Raw genomic sequence first — 20078 nt, forward strand, 5'->3', positions numbered from 1 at the left:
CGGTTTCGGAGATCTAGTAAAAAAAGTTAAAAAAAATGCCATTTGGCGGTCAAAAATGATCATTAGACATATGCATATCAAATCATCAGATATTTTATAGAGATTTTAACAAAAAGTATTAATTTTGTTTACATTCCTATGGGTTCTGTACCAATGTTTATACGTTAGACAGCGGCGCGGCGCTTACGCGCTTGGATATTTCGTCTCTACGCAGTTAAAGCAGTACGATTGCTTTGAAAAAAAATTCAGAATTTCCAAAATATGTCAAAATGAAGAAAACATCTTTTTTCAAAATAATTTTTTTTTTCAAAAAAAATAATTTTTTGTCAAATTTATAGTTTCTCAAAAAGATAATTTTTTCAAAGTAATTTTTTTTCAAAAATGTTAGTCTTTTCAAAAAAATAATAATTTTTGGCACGGGAAGTTCCAGCAATTTGCCTTAAGGCACGATGCCATGCGCCCCACTAGTTATATATGGCAACTGGCATCCAAACAGTTCTTCTATCTCTATGTGAAAATTTTATTACAATTGCTGTAATAGTGATTTTCTGTTGATGCAGCAATGCCTGGTGAGAGTCATTTTCACTCATTGTTAGTTATTTATTGCTATATTTCCTAGTGAAAGTCGATGTCACTGCTGCATGGTATCATGCTACTGAAAGCATCAATCAAACCTGAAGCTTGCGGAAAAGAGCTATTTTCACTTGGAAACATATTGGTATCTATATTGTTATCACTACTGGTTGACATTAGAAACTTCTGATTGCCCATAGCTCTAACCACAAAGCCACGACAGAGCCCTATATTAAAAGAGCTATTTTTACTTGGAAACATTTTGCTATCTATATTGTTATCACTACTGCTTGACGTTTGGAGCTTTTGATTTTCCATAGCTCTATCCACAAAGTCACGGCAAAGCTCTATATTAAAAGGGCTATTTTTACTTGAAAACATATTGCTATCTATATTGCTTTCATTACTGCTTGGCATTTGGAACTTCTGAGTGTCCATAGCTCTAACCACAAAGCCACGGCAAAGCCATATATTAAAAGAACTATTTTCACTTGGGAGCATATCGCTATCTCTATTGGTATAATTAGTGCTTGACATTTGGAACTTCTGGCTGCCCATAGCTCTAACCACAAAGCCCTATGTCATAATAAGTAAATTCAAATTCTCCGCCCCGTCCCTTATCGATATTAATAGTCGTCGTCGTTGCAGTCGTGTGGTCGTTGTAAATATGATATTTGCGTTGAACATTAGCCACAATGTTTACATCGCTCTTGAGAATTAATTACCTTTAAGCCCTAATAAATAATGTTGTGATTCGACCGACTGTAGCTCTCCTATTCAGTGTAGCACTGCACTAATATCAATCTACATTCGCAAACAATGTAGACAGGACGTATGGCTGGATTTAATCGCATCATATTAATTAACTTGCTCTCAGCGTGTCATTGAAATGGCGTTTGCAACGCTCTGGACATAAGTAACATCGACCAGGAATAGGCATGCATATTTGGAGATGATTCAATATCGTGGACACCTTGGGAAGAATAATTGAGGGAGTAGACTGTTTTACAAATCAATTCATAAAAGATAGACTAATGAGATACATACTGATAAAAGGCTTCTCTTTGGATTATTGATCAGACTCTAGACATTTAATCCAGGTTTGATACTTTCTTCGAACACCAGTAGTGCCATCAGTTTTTACTTGAACACATAGATAGCAATATGTTACCAAGTGTAATTAGCCTTTACTACGGCATTGCTGCATCAATAAAAATAAAAAAATCATTAGTATTATGAAATTTTTAATAATACATTCATTAAATAGAAATAGCCATAAATGCATTAAAGCCTATCTATCTGTATGTATTGTCCTTGAAAGTGGATGTTAATATTGACGTTTTCTCCAAATAATCAACTTACTGATATCGAATTAAAAAATTCAAATGAAATTTATTGATTTAAGAGTTGACTACTCTCCAAACCACTACAAAATTGTCTTTAATTAAAATGTTTCCAAAGATTGTGTAAGATCAAAGTATTCATACAAACCGATCAGTCTTCATCCTATTTTATCAAAAGTTTTTGAAAGATTTTTATCACAGGACATATTGAAGGACTCGTTTTCGGCAATTTCACAAGATCGTTAGTCAAATAAACGAGTCTTTTGAAGTTAAACATAACTGGTTTGCAGTTTTTCTGGACATCAAACAAGCTTTTACCAAAGTATTAATGAGAGACTCGAAAATATACTATTTCTTGCATTGAAATTCAACGAAATTTTGAAAAAATCTGTTCAGCAACAAATATAAAAACAAATATGTGATTACTAAGATTTTTAGTAGTTCAAATTGTATTATTCAATATTACTTTCGTAACAAAAATAATAGGTCTTTGTCCTTTAAAATCAAAAAACATAATCTAGCTTTTTGTTTGGTTATTTTTAGTAAAATTTTTCTGCTTTGAAATTTGATTTCTGGGTCATATCTTTATTTTGTATAGTTTCATATTGTTGCATTAGTAGATTTCATGTTTACGAACTGAATGCTTCTCGTGTTTGTAATCCGAACAGAATTCTGAGAAATACATAAAATTGTGCATTACATATCAGCAAATTGTATACACGCAATATGATACTCTTTGTGAGCGATTTTTTGTAGTTTTCATAGAAAAGTATAAAATGCTAGGCAGTGGAAATAGGCGTTTCTTATGGTAAACTTTTATGTAAATTAGTGGGGTGTATAGCATTGTGCCTTAAGGCAAATTGCTGGAACTTCCCGTACCGTAACGAAATGTTCGAGGAATACTGAATGTTTTCAAATAGATTATTATTAATATTGTAACATTGTCTAATATATATATATATATATATATATATATATATATATATATATAAGAATTATATAAACTGAACTGCAAAGTTGAAATTATTTGTTTAAAGTATATTAGAACTATAGTCAGAATTAAAAATAAAATCTGAATTATTTTCGATATGCAAAAATTTTTTTTTCAAGAAAAAAAAAAAATTGAAACAATTTTTTTTTCCAAAATCAATTATTTTGTTAAGACAAGCAGAAAGTTCTTTGAATCATTTAAATCGGACGCTTAGTTCTCTCAAAAACTGCTATTTTTTACATATTTAGCTCCGTACCTTCGAAATGGCTGGGCCTGCCTTTGCCAAAAACTAATAAACACTTCTCCCAATCATTCAAACAAATTGTATGTTTTTTTAGATCATTCAAATAGGATACTTCGTTCTCTCAAAAAGTAGATTTCTATTTTCTGCACTCTTTGCTCCGTATCTCCGAAACGGCTGGACCTGCATTTGCCAAAAACTAATCAGTTCTTCCCCCTATCAATAGAAATCGAATGTTTTTTGAACCTTTCAAATCGGTTGATCCGTGCGCCCGAAAACGTGACTGGTAATTTGTATCCATACATACACACACACATCCATTTTTGCTGAGGTATGCCAAAATGTTCAGAAACCTTCAAAACGTCGAGAAATGTAAAAATTTTCAATTTCGATTTTCGGCCCATTACAATAACTTACCCTACGGGAAGTTAATTTAAATTTTGTGACAGTGAAAAAGAATGTATTTATATCTAATATTTTAATCTCCGGCATGTCTTGTTGCTTTTTGACAATAATAATTTCAAAACATATATCATCATTTAAGTTCAAATTTTAAGTGAACTGACTTTTTCATAGTTCTCATTCCATGTCAAACAATGACATGTAATTTTTTGTAATTTTTTTCGCTCTTTTACATTATTACTACTATATTTCATTAGTTCATTACCACTATTATAGTCCCGTTGACTAACTTCAAAATGATTTATCACAATTTGAATAGCCGTTTAGGAGCAATCGAATGACAACACACGTACAGAAGATTTATACGGTGTGGATAGGATTTTTAGTGCATTTGTGGAAGTATCACACAGAAATACAAAAAAAATGTTTTAAAAAATGTATATAAAATCAAATTAGTCACATCCATGGTCGCTCGCTACGCCGAAAATGATCAGATTTTATTATCTGTCAAAGTTAGAACAATGTAATGTAGGATGATACTGATTTTTTGTTTTAACTGCGCCGGCAGCAAACAGAAATGACCTATTTCCACATTAGCGGCAATGCACGCGTCGCAAAAAACCGTCGGACCTGTCGCTGACAGGCTGTTAACGCCGGCGAATGCGAAGATGGAAAACGCGTGTGTGGTGTGCTGCTTTGCTGCTCTGCTGCTCTCTCTTGGCTGCTTTGCCGCTTTGCCGCTCTGCCGCCGGTTCGATATGCCATAAGCTCCGCGGTCGTTAGGGCTGGACAGTAGAAAACTAGATTTTAAGAAACCTGTACTCGGATTTTGCAGGAACAAGATTTTGGTTCTCTTTATTTTTTTTTATATACAGGGTGTCCCAAAACTCAACGTCAAGTCGAAACTGGGTGACAGGAATGATTATAACTATCATGACAAAAATCGATTTTTTTATTTCATGCAGTTTGACAATTTTGAGCTTTTACGTGCAGTATAGAGCTTTGGTCGAAATGTTGGAGCTTTGACCATTTTTTGTTTATTGTAGTTTTTTTTATAATACTTGTTTATTTAAACGTTGAAACCGTAACCTTATATACCTACATATGATACGTACATCCTACCATATGTAGGTTTTGAGACAACTTTTAGGGTGTCAATATACAGTACCTATTTACAAACTCACGGCTGGGTATCTCGAATTCCGTTGTGAACTTACTATAATGAGTGGACTATTGGTGTTATAGGGGGAAGTCCCGTAACGCCGGACAGCTCCTAAAGCCGGACACTCTATTTAACACGTATTATTTAAGCGAGTATAAATCTTTTTATTTCAAAATACAAGCAAAAGACGCGCGGGGGGGGGGACACACAGGTGCAGAATCACGTGTATTTATGCATTTATATTTTAGTGGCATTCAAAAATAAAAGTAGTACTTGATTGTTATCCGTAAAATGGTAGAATATTATTAGATATTTTAAACAATTTTAGTAGGTACCACCAAATGAACGAAATTGTCTGTCCTTTAGCACCGGACACTGAGTCGTCCCTTAGCGCCGGAAGTAAACATATTGATATTTCTTGTGAGAATTGACGTAATTTATTCTAATTATTTAATTTTGTTCTGTATGAGTGCTTACGGTCACTACATACCCCCGTTTTTCGTATTTTCTAGACAAAGAATGAAAATCTTATGATAAATGCTCCAGCTGAGAGCATCGGTGTGGCCCAGCCAAAAGGGTGGATAATTAATTAGTGATTTTTTTTGCAATATCTAAGAATATTCGTCCAACTAGATATGTGCTAGATATGTGTTCAATTTTGAAATGTCCGGTACTAGGTGCCACTTTGTAAAATCATATTTTTTTATTTATTTATAAATAACCTTAGTTGTCCGGCACTCGGGGACTTTCCCCTATATGCAATCGTCAACTGTAAAGTCAATAAAAACAGACAACTGTAAACTGTCAATTTGTAGTAGCTACCTACGAAACTCCACAGAACGTGCATATACTTATTGTTTGGCAAACTAACTTACGTTTATGTATAAATTAAAAATCTATTACTTCACGACATGTTTTCCTCAATACATAATAGCGCAATTGCAAAACAATCCACGTTTTCAAATAGAATTCTGTACAAACTTCTTGAACGAATATATTATAACTAATTAATTTACAGTGCCACTCTAAACGCATGTTGTATATGGTATTCCAAAAGTACTCCTACGTTGTTATCCGTGTTTTAGTAATATATATGCAAAACCAGATACTCGTATCCATTTCAACAACTCGAAACTAATAACTAGACACGGTATTAATAATAACTATACCGAAATAATTTAATTCGATATATAGTTTTCAATATTTTGCATATGCTATGGCGATGTAAAACATTGCAATTCAATTGGCCATTGGGGGTAAAAATAATTAATAGTTGTTCAAATGAATTTTCATATAAGATCATAGTGCTAGGATAATGTTGTATGTTGTCTCTCATTTTACTGATTTATTCTTTCAATTATATAATCGTTGATTTGAATAGTTATCTGTTGGCTAAAATAAAAATCAATTGGAGTTCCTAAATAAAAATTTAGAATTTTGATCTAAATAGCTGGTTTAGAGGCAGCAAAAACGAATAATATTTAACTTCCCGTAGGGTGAGTTATAGTAATAACAAAAAAATTGAAAATGAAAATTTTTATAAATCTTTAAGTTTCAGAGGTTTTTGAACATTTTGGCATACCTTAGAAAAAATGGATGTAAGTGTGTGTGCGAATACAAAAGTTTTGTCGACGATTTTGGGAACACGGATCAACCGATTTGAATAATATAAAGAACATTCTATTCGTATTGATGAGGAGACGCGCTGATTAGTTTTTGGCAGAGGCAGGTCTAGCCGTTCCGAAGATACCTGACAAAAAGTGTCAAAACCGGTACAATAAACATTGACAAGATGAAACTCTGATTAAATTTTGGGGAAGGCAGTTCTAGCGGTTTTGGAGAGTCAAAAATGACCATTAGACATATGCATATCAAATTGTCAGATATTTTATAAAAAATTTAATAATGTGTATCATTTTTGTTTACATTTTTTTGGGTTCCGTATCAATGATTATCTGTTAGACTGCAACGCGGCGCTCACGCGCTTGCATATTTCGTTTCTACGCAGCTAACATTTCTAAAATATTTCAAAATGTGACAAAAATTCAAATTTTCCAAAAATGTCGATTTGTTGTTTATTTTTTATTTTTTATTTTTTAAATCTATTTTCTTTCAAAGTTCTAAAAAAAAATTTTTTTTTCTTTTTTAAAACTTCTGATTTCTGGTATGGAAAGTTCCAGCAGTTTGCTTTGGGGCTCGATTCTTTGCACCACTAGTTGACAGTATGGATCAACCGACTTGAATGGCTTTTGTAAATTCTTAAAAACAAAATTCTAATTTTTAAAAATAGGGAAGTTGCAGCAATTTGCCATGATGCACTACTAGTCTATGGTTTATATCTATTTTATCTTGTTCCGTTTAGAATTCAGCTTTGATTTGTATTTTTCGAATGCAAAAAATTCAAATCGTCGCATCGGTGCATTCCATCTCCTATCGCGGCCAGAGGCTGACGTCGACGGCGTCGGCGGCAACAGCGGCAACTCTAATTTGCCGTCTCTGCGCCCATTACGCTGTTTTATCTCGTTGTTGTGCGCTTTTATTTTTCGTTATGTGATCAATGGTATTCCGCATCAAGTGGAATATATAAAGGGCTTCCGGAGGCGGCATTTTCCCATTTTCCTATTTTTCTGTTTTCCCATTTTTCCGTCACTCTGTTTGTTTTTCTGATATTTCGAGCATGTCAGTCTCCGCGATGCAACTTTTGTTTGTGGCCGCTTTTGAAAAACGTCGCTTGCGAATTTGCTTGACTGTGGCCGCGTATGCTAATTAAAACAACGGCAAGAAAGCTCGTTATAAACAATATATAAAGCACCGGCGATATGACGTGGAAATAATCGACTGAGTATTTTATCTTGCTGCAGCAGCACCGTACATCAATTTTCATCGTTGTTGATTTTTTATATATATTTTTTTTAGTTCTTTTTTTGTGATTCGCCTCGCCAAACGCTTTTTATTTGATTTATATGGTACATGCATTTGTTCGCTATAAACGCTCCCGATGCGCCGTGATTTAAAGTGTGCCGTGCAATTTATACTGATACGTATAACATGATATATGTATTTTTTGAAGGATATAGACAATGCATTCACACACAAGTACATGAGAATTGATATATAGTGAATCACAGAGATCGACATATTGACCTAAAAAGAATGTCGAGTTTTAAGTAATAGTTGAAATTAATGACACAAAATATAAGTATAGAATCATATTCTTTTAATTTCTGAACAGAGCAAATGAAAGTTTCAACTGTGTATAAGTAGCATTTTGCCATTAGGCAAGTAGCATGAATTTGTCAAAAAGGTTTAAAATTTAGTAAGGTGATCATAAGTCCTGGATTTTTCCATTGCATTTAGATCTTTTGTCCCGGGTTTTCTAAAAATTTAGGTAGCAATTAAATTTCTGCAATTACTTGATAATGAAATCACAACTACCCATCAGGACCTGAAAATGATATATGATGATGCAATTAATATATGTAATCAATATGCTTATACAAAAAGTATATGAATGAGGAAATAGCCGAATACAAAACTCCGAAGGCGGTTCAAAATAGCCTCTCATACTCATAAATTCGAATTTTTATTTTCGATTTACGAAAATTAACAAACATTGGTTTATTAAAAAAACTGTTCTATTGTATCCTTAAACAGTATTTATTTTAAAATCAACAAATAATTTAGCATAAACTTAGGGTTAATGTTTTTCCCAAAACATCGGACGGGTCATTAGTCCATAATTAACAGATATTTTTTTTAATATTTGCATCTATACCATTATGGAGCAAATTTTTGGTAGTACTTTCAGTGTCAAAACTGAATGCCAATCCAGTGGTTGGACGTCCGGGTATGATGGTCAATAATTGATATTAAGTGCAAAATTTTGTGTCTAATTTCCTAAAATAGCTAAATCTCATTTTCTAAAAATGAAGTTTATAATTTACAACTTTGCTTAAGAAAAAATGCTTTTCATACCAATTCAGGTTTACCATTTTCAATATGTGTCAATTATAGTCGAGTTGATAGGGATGATTTGAAACCAAAGTTCAATCCAAATAAAATAGTTCTATGGATATAACTACATAAAATCATGTAACCAAAACAAATATATTTTTAAAGAATCCTATGTCAAAATAAACTTTGAAAAAAAATATTAAAAAAAAGTTTCGTAAACATGATGTACGGTTTTGAGTGGGCATTCCACAAAACCAACATAGTTCAAGTCACGTCTTCAACATGAACGCCGTCAGACCAACATTTTCAAAGTTTTCTCATGCATTTAATTTTACGAACTGCATCTATAGAATAGAACGTGCTAAAAAGGTTTATGAAACTGTATTTTATTTCTTTCAGAAAGATTTCACAGCGCTGTGCAATTTCTGCGCTTCGTTGTATCGGGTGTAGGTGCAAATTTAAACAATTTTATAAAGAAACTCAGTAAAAACTGTGAAAAATATACTCTATACTATATATATATATATATATATATTATATGTATATATATATATATATATATAATTTAGGATAGTTCTTAATATGGGTATTTTAAAATTCCTTTGCTCCTAGGGGTTTGAATGCTTCGAAATTATTTTTATTATTTAAGAAGCATTTGAATCTCTGAGTGCAAAGAAATTTGAAAAAATCCATATTAAGGACCACCCTAATATATTGTATAGTTCTGAATTTCATATATTTTTGATATAATCTTGGCCTTCATTCATTGGCAACCAAAGATAATATTTAAAAACTAAAATACATAACAAATGAGTTTGAAAAATTACAAATATTTAAATGTACTTACAATTTGCTTATCCTAGTGTTAAATAAAGGAAAAACAATAATCCATGGTATGAATCATTAAACTTCTTTCTTTCACAAACTCATTAACATTACAATTTTCACAAAGGAGTAACTGTGTAATATAGGTGTTATCTGTTAACTAGCTGGAGACATAATAAAGGGAAGATTTTTAAAAAGATTTCTTTTTTAATATTCTAATATGTGTTAAATTAATTGTGAGTTATTTGTATATTTTTATTGCCTTGTTAAAGATTTGGTAATACTATCCAGATAACAGAAATTTGATTCACATAACAAACTGAAGTCATTTCTTTCAGTTATTACATTCTCGTTGTAAATGTTATAAAAGATTCCTCCACGACACGTCCTTTTAATAATTAAAAATAATTAAATTATAAATTAAAATATAGTATTTTAAGGTTAAATTTTTTTTTATGTTTTAAAGTTATAATTTGTTCTGTTAGCATAGTTTTAAGTTATTTAGGCTTTTTTAATGTTTTTGTGTTGCTGAAGTCGTTTTATTGTGTTTTGGCTAGTTTCACCAACGTAAATTAATTTACAATCTATACAATTTATTTTGTACACCATATTTCTAAGACGTTTGATAATATATATCAAACGTATCAGAAATATATATATTATATATATACACATATATAATATATATATACATATATATATATATATATATATATATATATATATATATCCAGTATAAAATTAGTCCATTTAATTATATCAATTACATTCATTTACTTCCTATTCAATCCTTTTTCTACATAAATTAACAATTCTCTCTGAATTAATTTCCTACTGGTGAGTAGCTGCAATTATATTATATTTGCGACGATTTCATGCGAACAAAGTCCAATTACAATCGTAATATTTCAATACAGCTTCAACTTCTTATGTCACAAAGGAAATGAAAGTAATGAAAAGCTATATAAAAAGAAAACGTAAAACGCGAACAATATTAATATGGTTTCTATAATATTAAATGAAAAATATTCCACTCAGGTAGGAAAAACGAGGACTGAGCAATGATTACAAAAGTATATCCATTTCCTACCGTATTTATGAATACTGGGGAAGTAATATTTATTCACTTTATGTGTTTTTAAGGGACTAATTGAAGGTGAAAAAATTATTTGTTTGTTGCTACACAATTTATATTATTGCTAGCTGCAATATTTATAATATACATCTAGTTATTACAAATAATACTAAATTATGTTAAAAAAATTATTTGTCTTCCATAGGTTTCCAAGGACTCTTCTTGAGTGGATAAAACATAAATCATTTAAAAAAAATATAAGAACCACATACAATGATCGAAAAACTTGATTAACAGATATATTTGTCTAAAAGAATTAGGTATTAAATTTAAAATAAGAAATCACTGAGCACTATGAATTGAATACATTGAGCAATATAAAGCTTTTCTTATTGAACCGATTTAAAAAAATTTAAAACCGATGAGAACCGAGAGGCAACTGTGCTGATGTTGGTCAAGATCAACCGGGCTGTTTTTTTGTAATTAATTGTTCGTAAAAGTGACCTTTTTGATCAAACTTTGTAAATGGTAAATAAAAAATGTGAAACATAGCTTTTACACTAAATATTTCTCTCTTGGCAATATTCATAACCTAGCTCATTATTTATAATCTGCCTTTGTATATAAAATTTTTTACTATCTACTTGTTTTATTTATCATTATTTAATTATAAGTTATTTGTGCACTTGATAGCCATGTCCATGTTTTTTTAATTTTTTTTATTTATAAAATAGGTTTCTAATAGTAAATATTGCAGGGTAAAGAAACAAGAGTATATTAAACCTCTATCTAATTTTTCATATCAATTTCTGTTTCCTAAACCATGATATGTCCCTTATTTTCTTTTTCTGCTTAAAACCAATCGGCACAATGTGGGCCAATGGAAAATTATGATTGGATTTGTGGAAATATTGTTTTTATCGGGATAACTTTTAGGGTTCTAAATCGATCCAGTTTACGTCATTGCTTTTGCGAAGGCATAATAGATTCCGAATATTTTCCATTTATATTACGGGAAAGCAATACACATTTGGTGGGTGGTGTATAGGTATTGATGGTACTTGGAGGTGAAATGAAAAATTGAACACTCGAGGGAATTAAATGACTCATTTTTAAATATGATTGGTATAAATATCATGAGGTCATTTACCTTTGAAGTAAAATGTTTAAGGTTTCTTTTTATTAAGTGTAGTTGAGCATCGAACTTAAAGAATTACTCGTATAATTTATTAACTTCTCGTGGGGTAAGGGAGCGTCCATTAATCACGTGATCGATTTTTTAAGGATTTTTGGACCTCCTCTCCCCCTTGTTAATAAGTGGTGATATTCGAAATTACCCCTACCCTTTCCTCCACCAAACATCAAGTGTATTTTTAGTTACGAGAAAAAATTGTAATTTTTTTTTAAAAAATGTCTTTTTTTAATTCAAGTAAAAATAAATACACGTGATATTTTACTATACCCCTTCCTCCCCCACGAGATATTTCGTGATTTTTTGTCAAACCCCCCTTCCCCTTAAAAACCTCCAGTGATTAATAGACGCCTCTTAAGCTATACTAATTGTAGAAAGGTCTAATTTTTTTTTTCATTCATTTATTTACGTTTCAAAGGTTTCTGAACATTTTGGCATAGCTTATAAAAAATTGATATATGTGTACGTATGGATTTAAATGTATGTAGTACGTGCGGATACAATTTTTTGTCCACGATTTCGAGAGCACTAATCAACCGATTTGAATGATTTAAACAACAATCGATAACTATTGACGTGAAGACGTGTTAATCAGATTTTGGCAAAAGCAGGTGTAGCCGTTTCAGATATACGGGGCTAAAAGTGCCAGTTCTTGGGAAACACAAAATCTTTTCAAAATCTCAATGACGGTAAGACGTGTTTATTAAATTTTGGCAAAAGCAGGTGCAGCCGTTTTGGAGATACGAGGCAAAAAGTACTAGTTCTTGAGGAAAGTGTTCAATTTGAATCATTTAAAATGTCACTGGTCTAAACCAATTGAGTCTAACTATTACAAAAAATTCCAAAATCTCAAAGGGTTTCAAAGTTTTCAAAAGGTACGGGAAGTTACGACAGTTTACTTTAAGGCAAGATGCACAATTGATGTTTGTGTGCCAGTTCTTGAGAAAACTGAAACTCTTTGAATGATTCAATAATACATCACTTGTCTGAACCAATAAAGTCCATTTACTTAAGAAAATCTCAAAAATCTAAGTTTTCAAAAAGTGCGGGAAGTTTCGACAATTTGCAGGAAGGATGCCATGCACAACTAGCTAATTTGACCACTTGAATCATAGGTTTATTATTCGTCCGACCAAACCAAAATTTCCATAAAACAATACTTATCGTATAATAATGAAATTTATACTATTAAAATCTATCAAGAGTAATTATAAATCCATGATATTCAATCACAAAAAAATTGTTTAAAATTTGTCATAACGCCCGCGTGTTTTCAACATAAACCCGATGATTGATAAACGTATTTATATTATATATACTCAGATTTGTAAAGCGATACATAATCCGTCTATTATATAGTCGTTGTAAAGCATGAAATATTACGATGCGACCGATATAATAAATAAATGCGATTTAACGATGAACGGTTATCGCAGGCGGTTGTCAGCACCGACCTATTATCGAGAGGACTCTGCGCATTAAGATAAGCCTGATCCGGACGAATAATAAAAATGCTTTACGTTACATGATAACGATACGTACTTTTCATTATGGACCACTGTTTGGTGGATGATCTAACAGTGCATCTACAACATCTGGACCTAAAACCGCAATTATAACTGAATAGTGTGAATAGATCCTGACCTCTGATGAAACAGCATTATACCAAGTGGATTTGGGATTTTCATAAGCTCGACGTTATTAGTGGGGAATCTAATAATTGTCTTCATTATCTGAGATATAGGGACCAATCCTCGGATAACATAGGAATGCAATGCTACGGATCTATAATCGTATGAGTTTGTAATCACGAATTGCCAAAAAGTATGTCCATGTCTTTGCTCTTCGGTCGAGTCTTTCGCTCGTAAAACCTCCTAATGACGATTAGTTTTTGGCAAAAGCAGGTTTGGCCGTTTCGGAGATACACATCTAAAAAATGCAACTGACCTCCAATTGACTCAAACGCCAGAATTTTAATTTTAGCCAAACTTTACGTGTGTATTGTCACGTATGTAACATCAGAAAATTGCACTTATGATAAAATTGTTATTGGACATTTGCTCCTTCTCCATGTTAGGTTTTACGTGTGAAAATCTCGATTGAATAGCAAAAAGCATAGCGTTTTGACAGTTTGTGACTAAACAACAATTGGTCTCATAGTTTTAATTTTGAAGACAACCTCAGGATCATTTTTCTAATTAGGGTATTGCAGCAATACCCTGAAGTGCTTAGAAAAATATTTCTATATATTTCCAAGTAAAAACAGATGTCACTAATGTTTGACACCAGGTTGTCCGAGGAATATTATCGAACCTGAAATTTGATTTTTTTTATAAGTTCTGTGGATATGAAAAATGGGATATGAAGATTTATTTTATGAAAGCTTTTCGTACTAGCCGTAAATATCGGAAATTTTATAGAGAATCATGCTCTAAATAGTATGGTTTATGATTTATTCTTATAGTTTTAGTAATCAGATATTTGGTTACGTATTATGACAAATTATTCTTTGCTATTGGACGACCGCTAGGATTTTCTTTTGGATTTCTGACTTACTAAAGCTAATCGACAAAAAATTCATAGGTTCAAATTGAATAAACATTTTTGTATTATAAATAAACATTAGGTTAAACAATTAATATCATATTTCAATATATTATTAAATCCTGGCTGGCGAATAATCCCTACCTTTTGAATAACAATCAAATTTATAGACTATTTTATATACGAATGATCAAAATTGTCTTTACTTTAACATCTATTACCTCAAAAAATTACTTAAACACTCCAACTTGTAAAAAATTGCAATATATATTTGCATTGTCCTAAAATTCATGGCCAACTCCTGTTACCACGATATGTTGACTTTGGTATGATTGATATTTATTACCAGTCTCCATTTTTAAAAATTTGTGCAAATGTTTAAGAGTCTAACTTCATTTTGCCTCAAAAAGGTAATATATCGGATAAAAATGAAATATTTAACTTCCCGTAGGGCAAGTTATGGTAATCGCAAAAAATCGAAAGTGAAAATTTTTATATAACTTTACGTTTCAAAGGTTTCTGGATATTTTGGCATACCTTAGAAAAAATTGATGTATTCTGTCCTATGACAAATTTGAAGGTTTAAACACCCGTTCCGGACAACCTGACATTTTTACTCAAGAGAATAGATAATCAGGAAATATTTCACATTGAACCTTCCTGATTCGAGCAGAAATTTAGGATATCTGGCGTACTTGCTCAAGGACAAAAATCTCATTATATTTAATAATTATTATATGTACATGCTATACATATTTATTACAAGTATCAATGTATATTTCTTTTTCCCCAGGTGGCACATAAAACGAGGCGTTCGGGAGGAGCAGCTCGACGAGTCGCGCTGTCAGGTTCGAGACGGCACCCTGATTATCGCAAACGTGCAGCAGTCGGACGCAGGTAATGCATTCACTGACTTTTCACAAACTGAAGTCGAGTTTAGCAAGTTTCTCTTCCCGAGAAACAGGCATTCTCTAGTGGTTCGAGGTGCGGCAAAACTTTTCAAATTGTTCGCTCCGACGAGCCACGGCGACCGAAACAAAGAAGCTCCTCGACACTCGTTAATTTTCACTTTTGCGACCATCACGACCAAGTCGGGCACCGATGGCCTCGGACTGAGGACTGAGGTCTCAGGTGCCCAACTCGATGTAACGACCTCTGTTCCATCTTCGACACGATTGCGAAGAATTGGACGAGAATTATGTCAAACTTTAGAATCTTTGTTTTCTTTCACTCTGTTTTCAGTCAGCGAAATGCACTTCTTGGAACTCCGTAACTTTTGTGCTAGTTCGGAAATTTGTTAGATCAATGATGCTCTGTGCGATAAACGCTTGTTGAATAATTCAAGCGAGTAATTTGACAAATATTTACTTGCCTAATTATTGGATTACATGCAATTAGGTGTATAATAACGTAGTCATGATAACCACAATAGGACAAGGTGTTAATTGCTATTTGCAAACCGCGAAGAACAAGTAAAGGTATATATATATATATATATATATATATATATATATATATATACGAGTATATATATATATAGATATATATAGATATATATATATATATATATATATATATATTGAAATATGTAAATTTGGTGCTGATATATTTTAAAACGAGTGTGTTGAGTCAGGCAATATCACCAAGTAAAAAAAAACTAAAGCAATTAGGAAAACAGCTTTATTAGTCCATACGTTTCAGTCTTCCTCGAGACAGTCATTTAGTGGAAAACTAAAAAGTTTTTTTTATAATTAATTTAGAAAAAAAATTGATACAACTTATTGGTCTTAAAGATGGGTACTTACAGACAAAAACAATTAAACACTACAATACACTAATTAACACAATTGTAACACCAAGCTATCAGTAGTTCAAACTTCTAAAACTAATTATGAATTAGAGTTGAAAACTAAATTTGTGAACATATTTCTTGAAGTCTGAATTCTGAATGAATGTGTTTACAAAAAAATTTTTGTTAAAATGTGCATATGGTTTCGAAAAATAATAAAAAAGGGACACGCTTCATTCAGTAATAACATTGTTTGAAAAATTGTCGAGGAATATCTTGTAATCATTGCAGATTGAGTAGCTGTCAAGTTTTTTGTTGTTTTTTTTTGCTTAACGATATTAGACAACCTTCATTAAATTTTTTTTTAAATATATTGGTTTCAAAATTTAAAATACTCGGGTTTAGGAAATCAATGTTATGCTGAAGGTTATTTGTGTTCTGAAAGCATTGTTTTATACTGATTGTTATTAAAAAATAATATCCATGGAGTAGATAGAAACAGACTCAGAATGTTTTAAGTTTTCTTGTCATCATCAATTCATCACAAATATTATTTTTGAACAATATTCAGGAAAATGTAAATGGCATGATTAATGAATCGTAATTGTTTGATTTCTACATGATTATATTTACATAAACTAAGTATTATTTCTGCTATTTATAATTTCTGAATGCGGATGGATGGAATATTTCAATATTTGCTCAGTTATTAGAAGGCAGTCATTTATAGTGACCTATGTCATATTATTTGCTATAATTGTTTGGTGAACATGCATCAACCGTCAAGAGGGCCTGATATTAATACTTATATTGACAGAAGCTCAATGACGTTATGATACTATAAATAAGAGTGATCGATAGCTGTATCGGTTACAGTATTATATATATATATATATATATATATATATATATATATACATGTATATATAAATCGTTACATTCAAGTTAGAAACTTTCGACAGGCATCGACGCAAAATCCCTAACGACATTTTAAACCTTTATGCAAATTTGCTTTGATTTATATTTCATACTCGAAATACATTTTGGAAATATATAAATAAATATTGCAAACTATGACGTATAAAACAGTCAGTAATTAGGTCAGTCGATAAATAATTTGACCTTTCCAAGTAGAGAATTTTAGTTTTTACGTTACAGATTTCGAAAGCTAATATAGTAAGACTTTTGAATTTTATCTGTGTTTTTTTTTAACTTTACGTAGGATAAGTTATAGTAATAACAAAAAATCGAAAATGATAATATTTATAAACACACACACACATACTTTTTCCAAATTTGGTCTCATTCAATTCAGAATAGCTTGAAACGTCGAGAAAACATAAAATTAACACATCGGATTTTTTATGAAATTACTTCTCATTCGGGAAGTTAAAAAAAATTGTCTATGAGTTGCCAATATACTTGTACTGTAAATTATCTATTATAATTGTTAATTATTAAACTTAGCAAATTATTATGGCAAAACTGCCTGAAATCTATCAACTATTAACTATGTATATATAATATACGATGACGGAAACTTGATGATGGCGTAGTTCCTACCTGGGATATAAACTTTAAACTCGTGTGCACATTAAATACTTTCAATTACTTCTTATCCTAATACAAATCTAGTTATAATATACTCTATGCGAATATTAAATCTCGCTAATGGGTTTCTAAGTCGTTTAATCCGAAACTAGGTGGATTTATATTAAATGATGTTTGCAAAATGTAATTTTTACATTGAATACGGTAAAAAATTTACAATAATATAAAAGTAAAACGACGTTAGAAATAATAATAAAATTATATTATACAATGACAATAATTTTAAAAAAATATTTATAATAACATGCAAATTGTTTGCATAATGGTAATATAAAGTTTTGAATTTGGAATAGATTAAAGTCTTGGTAATAAAAAATTCATCAATTATTTTTTGCGTTATTTTTTTTTATTTCTGTTCTGAAAAAAATATAAGCTTAGTATAAAAAGGAGAATAAAGTATGAAATAAGTGTTAAAATAAATTGTGATAATATATGTACTGAATTTGGGTAATAAAGAAGGAATCTTTTGGAATAATCTTTAAAATAAGAACTGTCGAAGAAAAGTTGCAATAAATATTATTTATAACCAACTGCTCAGCAAAATATTGTTTAATATCGAAATCAGCCTCTTCTAAAATATCTTCAGGTTCCCAAAATATGACGAATGTTCTGTAGAATTGACCATCGCTTAATTTTCTTATATGTAAAAAAATAAAATGCTTATTTTCCTAAGCCGTCAATTGTTTTAAAAGAAGTTGCAAGTTGAATATTGGTGAAATCCACTGTTTTGTAATAATAATTAGACAATAAAAATAAGTTAAGATATTTATATTTATTTTCGAATTTTTTGTTTGTTTTTGTTTTTCGAAGACAACATGATTAGCAAAATATACAGAAACCGGTAGGAATGTTATATAGGTGAAAAAGTAATAATTTCATCAAGTAAAACTTATTATTATTTCTTAATGTTCCGTTATAGTTGCTAGTTGACTATGGGTAATTTGATGGTCAAATTTGCTATCTTTTTTTAAAAAAAAAAGAATCACGTATTGATAATAAGTTAAAACGTTCAGAGTTATTCTTTTTAATGACAACGTGATTAACAAAATATACAGAGACCGGTAAGGATGTAAAATTGGTGAAAAATATTTCTACAACTTGACAAAAAAAACGAAAAGCAAAAATTATTATTATTTCCTAATATTCTGTTTTAGTTGTTAGTTGAATATTCGTCTTTTGATGGTCAAATTTTATGGTTTTTAATAAGAATTACATATAAAAAATAAGTTGAAACGTTTATAGTAATTCTTTTTTAACACAACGTGATTAGGAAAATACACAGAGCTTTTTACTATTGTACGAGGTGGCATTTAAATTAAAAATAAATACGTCATATATCAATTTTGAATTATGTAATAATATGGTCACGAGTGTTACCATTAATAAATGCATATATTTATTGATGTCAACCATTATACATAATTGTTTAATAATAAATTATAAATTATATATTTATAATAGCATTAACCATGTTTATAATATTTGAAAACAATAACGTAATTAAAGTCATACTTCAAATATGACATGATCGGTTTGTCATTGTAATTAGCATTTAAGACTTGAACCTTAATTAGCGAAATGAAGTAAGGTAAAAGACCCAGTTATTGACGCTGGCCCAGTTTCTGACCTTTTCAACTTTTTTTGGAATTAATTAAAAAACTATACATTTAATGTGAAAATAAATTTTTTCTTAATTGACAGTAATTTATTCTATGCCTCATTAATGTCAATTAAAAAAATATAAAAAATATTAACTAAATAAAAAAAATTTTCTAAACCAAAAGTGACTGTGGAAGCCATTTTTTAGCTTTAGTCTAAACAGTTTATGTAAGGAGCTACGACAATTGAGTTCGTGCACTAATTATGATGTAAGTACGAAAATCTAACTAAAAATATACAAATAAGTCAATAATTAATTAAAATTTATTTTAAAATATTTATAAAACATATTAAATTTAGTTTTATTACTGAAATTTGAGGGTCAATAACTAGGCTCAATTTTAAGTGTATGTCACAGTTGTTGACCCTGCAATTCTAACCTTCTAAAAGCTAGGTTATGTGTCATATGTTTTTAGTCACTTGTTCATTAAATGTAAAAATAATAATATTTATTGTTATCTTATTTTTTTTTTTACTATTTTTCGTAGTAAAGTGATAAATTTACATTTAATATTCATTGGTATAAATGAAAGATTGTATTTAAATCTTGTAAATACATCTTTTAAGTGATAAAATTATTAATAAAAAATGTCAGTTTTATCAACACTTAAATTATGACTGTTTTAGTTTACTAATATTTTTATTATTATACAATTATACAATTACAATTAATTAAATGAAAATTAGAAGAAGAAAAAGAGTTGAAAAAAGCTGAAA

The 20078-nt window shown here is 30.4% G+C and overlaps 1 pseudogene; it reads left to right on the top strand.

Moving 5' to 3' along the window:
- LOC113376357 overlaps positions 1 to 20078 on the top strand; it is a 222190-nt pseudogene that overhangs the window by 75533 nt on the left and 126579 nt on the right.

This window comes from Ctenocephalides felis, unplaced genomic scaffold, assembly GCF_003426905.1.
Source record: "Ctenocephalides felis isolate EL2017-DRISC unplaced genomic scaffold, ASM342690v1 CF-g0.4_SCAFFOLD_01886, whole genome shotgun sequence".
Taxonomy (NCBI): domain Eukaryota; kingdom Metazoa; phylum Arthropoda; class Insecta; order Siphonaptera; family Pulicidae; genus Ctenocephalides; species Ctenocephalides felis.